Genomic DNA, 3,631 nt, shown 5'->3' with positions numbered 1-3,631 from the left:
TACTTTTACAGTAACAGTCTTCATTTTCTGTGTAATTATTTCAGTTTTATTTACGAGCTTAAGACTCGTCCTAAATCCACTCATCCAGGGCAGGGTCGCAGGGCAGCTGAAGCCAATCCAAGCAATCACAGGGAAAACAGGGAGGAACAACATCCTGGACAGGGGTGCTGGTGAGCCCACACACCACATCACACTCTTAAAATAATGGTTCTTTTGTGGCATTTGATGGTTCTTTACTGAGTTGTGCAGTTCCTTGTAGAACCATAGCTTGACAAAGCACCATTTCATTCTGGAGAGGGGTCTTTGAATATAAAGTTGTTTCTTTGTGTTTTGAAAACCCTTCTTCATATGTAGAAAAAAGCCTAAACATTTTAATGTATGGTAGGCTACCTCGTTTGACACTAAAATATTTAGAAAACCTGACCTAGACCTGTGTTATTGTAGATAGATAGATAGAAAGTGGTTCCCCTGGCTTCATTCTGAACAACTTCACTGGCACCTTTATTTTTAATAGGGCCAAATTTGTACTGCCAAACTTCCTATGCTGGGTGACTTCAGACTGTGTGAGGAAATCAGAACACCTGGAGGAAACAAATGTGGACACAGGGAGAACATGCAAACTCCATGCAACAAGCAACCAGGACATGAAACCTGATCCCCTTGTTGCAAGGCAGCATTGTGCCACCATGCCAGTTTGTGATGATGCTTACCTAAATATTTCCTCTAAACATTATTATTATTATTATTATTATTATTATTATTATTATTTTAGGAAAAGGGTATCAAGAGTGCCATATGAATAAAGTATTACTGCTTGAGAGTAGTGTAAAGTGTATAAAACATTGATCAGACCCATACGATCAGAAACCTGCGGCCTGTTGAAAAGGTTAATGCAAGAAACTGGATACTACAGAAATGAGAATGCTATGATGAATGTGTGGACTGGCATAGCTTGATATGATCAGGAATATAAGAATCAGAGGTACAGTTAAAGCTGGGGAAGTCTCTAAAAAAATAGGAAAAAAAGGTTAAAGTGGTACAACCATGTCATGAGAAGAGAGGTAAGCAATGTGGGGAGAAGAATCATGGATAGGGAGGTGTCAGGATAGAGGAGAAGAGGACAACTAAAAACAAATTGGATGGTCTGTATGAAGGGGGACCTAAAGGAAAAGGGGGTATCAGGTGAGGAAGTGTACAGCAGAAGCGAATGAAGAAGCTTGGGCAAATATTTAGTCATTCAATATGAAAGTGGAAGAAACTTTAGAGGATTATGAACAAAATGCATTCTTATTTAATGCCTTTTCAGCAGGGTATATAGCCTCTGACACAATCGTACATTGGTAATATGGTGTCTCAAAGAAAGGAAACCAGGATTTGAGTTTTAAGTTTTCTTTTTGTCCCCATGTACATGTGGATTTCCTCAGGGTGTTCCCGTTCCCTTACAGTCCAAAAACATGTAGTTTGGGTTGATTGGTGATGCTTACATTTACATATTTGGCTGACACCTTCATCCAAGGCATCTTACAACATTTATGATACAATTGGTTACATTTCTTTTGGTTTTCCAATTGGAGCACAGGCAGGGTAAGTGATGTGTCAGGGTCACACATTGTCAGTAGCAGGATTTAAACCCACAACCTCAGGGTTTGAAGTCCAAAACCTTAACCACTGCACCAGACTGCCTACCTGCTAAATTTTACCTGATATCATAGTGTAATTTTGTATCATATTATACAAAAGTATAATATTCATCTTTAAAAGATAAGTGTCTGTGCGTTGACCTGGTTGCCATGTCTCTGTCATTCCAGCAAATGGTGCAGCACCAACATTAACTCTGCATTTTACAAATCCCCTACGAAATGGCATATAACAGAGACATACAATTGCATGGTTCACTGCAAACATTAATGCTGAAGACTCTGTTGAGTATTTACATTTCAAACCGTCTTAGACAGGTAGTACACATTAACTATAATTTGGTTGTCTTTATCTGTTTTACATTTGTGACTTTGGCATGTTAAATTTGCAATATTAGGTAGAATTTACTTCATTTATTTGGATGTGTTTAATACACTAAATTTGAGTTTTCTCTATTCATTCAAACAAGGGAATAAATTCAAATAAAGTGGGTGCAAATTGCTGACTCTGCGTTTTTGGGTAACTTATATCTATATATATCTATACTAATAAAAGGCAAAGCCCTCACTGACTCACTGACTGACTGACTGACTGACTCACTCACTCATCACTAATTCTCCAACTTCCCGTGTAGGTAGAAGTCTGAAATTTGGCAGGCTCATTCCTTACAGCTTACTTACAAAAGTTAGGCAGGTTTTATTTCGAAATTCTACGCGTAATGGTCATAACTGGAACCTGTTTGACTGACTCACTCATCACTAATTCTCCAACTTCCTGTGTAGGTAGAAGTCTGAAATTTGGCAGGCTCATTCCTTACAGCTTACTTACAAAAGTTAGGCAGGTTTCATTTCGAAATTCTACATGTAATGGTCATAACTGGGACCTGTTTTTTGTCCATATACTCTAATGGAGGAGGCGGAGTCACGTATCGCGTCATCACGTATTACGCCTCTTACGTAATCACGTGAACTGAAAACGAGGAAGAGATTTACAGCACAAGTCAAACGCGGGAACGAAGGTAAATGACGTTAATTGTTGACTGTCTTTTAATACTGTGTACTTGTTGAGTGTCTTTTAATACTGTGTAAGCATACATATTAACACATGTGCAATTAAACGTGTGCATTTACGGGGTGATTTCTCAGGCTTAAAAGCTCGCCTTTTATTAAAAAGGTAAATGCAAACTGTTTTCATTCTGAAGGGCACAAATCACGTTAGATTTCAGCCGTTAAACGCGCAAAAATGTCAGTACACCAGATAAATAAGCGCAACATATTATCAGTTGTATTGTATGCTTACAATACATATAGAAATGTGTTAATCGTTAACTAATATTATGGGATGGTGTTTTTCGACTCGCGCTTTGATTTAAACGATTGCATGTCTTGGTGGGCTTGCGTAGCTTATTGTCAATATCTTTACAGCTCTTTTTAAGACTTAATTTAAAAAGGTTTTCTTTTCTTCTTAATAAAAATTTAAAAGCAGTACTTTAAAAGCAGCGCTCACTTCACTCCCTTACGGGAATCGAACCTCGGACGTCAGCGCTAGAGGCTAAGCCCCTAAAATTGCGCCACGGCGTGTGGTTCGTTTATTTGACAGCATGTAGATCGGGGTAATTACATTCACGGCATTCGTAGTCTGATTCACAATCTGATTGTATGGGTGGTTACCTACCAGGTAACGCTTATGGTTAGCCAGCAAGTCATCTCGAAGTGATCACTCGAGTGAACGCAGCTTCACAAAAAAACAGATCCTTAACAAACTGTTATTGGTATATTTTCCCTCAATTTTAAAAGGTTTTCTCTTCTTCTTAATAAAAATTTAAAAGCAGTACTTTGCCGGTGCGAAGCGCGGGGATTTGAGCGACTGACGCATACAGACATATTCATGAGTGCAGGTACTTCGGAAAGAAAGCACCGTGTAAACCTAAACTTTAAATTAAGTTCATAGACCTACAAAAGTTTGCCATTGATTTGAGGCAAGATTGCTTTTC

The sequence above is a fragment of the Erpetoichthys calabaricus genome, chromosome 3, assembly GCF_900747795.2.
Source record: "Erpetoichthys calabaricus chromosome 3, fErpCal1.3, whole genome shotgun sequence".
NCBI lineage: Eukaryota > Metazoa > Chordata > Cladistia > Polypteriformes > Polypteridae > Erpetoichthys > Erpetoichthys calabaricus.
This window is presented reverse-complemented; position numbering follows the sequence as displayed.